This window comes from Bison bison, unplaced genomic scaffold, assembly GCF_000754665.1.
Source record: "Bison bison bison isolate TAMUID 2011002044 unplaced genomic scaffold, Bison_UMD1.0 scf7180017864482, whole genome shotgun sequence".
NCBI classification, from domain to species: domain Eukaryota; kingdom Metazoa; phylum Chordata; class Mammalia; order Artiodactyla; family Bovidae; genus Bison; species Bison bison.
This window is the reverse complement of record NW_011495042.1, coordinates 6,388,594-6,389,018: the sequence shown is the minus strand read 5'-3', so window position 1 is coordinate 6,389,018 and position 425 is coordinate 6,388,594.

Genomic DNA, 425 nt, shown 5'->3' with positions numbered 1-425 from the left:
ACCCCACATCCGAGGTCAGGGGCAGCAGCCGAGACAGCCAGGCTGCGACGGCGCAGGAACAGCTGAGAGGAGCTACCCAAGTCCGAGGTCAGGGGCGGCGGCCGGGAGGAGCTACCCAAGTCCGAGGTCAGGGGCGACGGCCGGGAGGAGCTACCCAAGTCCGAGGTCAGGGGCGACGGCCGGGAGGAGCTACCCAAGTCCGAGGTCAGGGGCGGTGGCCGGGAGGACCAACTCCCACGCCATGGCTGCGCGGGCACAGGAGGGCCTAGAGGAACTATCCCACGGTGAAGGTCAGGAAGGGCGGCAGCGAGGAGATACCCCTTGTCCAAGGTAAGGAGCAATGGCTGCGCTTTGCTGGAGCATCTGTGAAGAGATACCCCACGCCCAAGGTAAGAGAAACCCAAGTAAGATGGTAGGTATTGCAA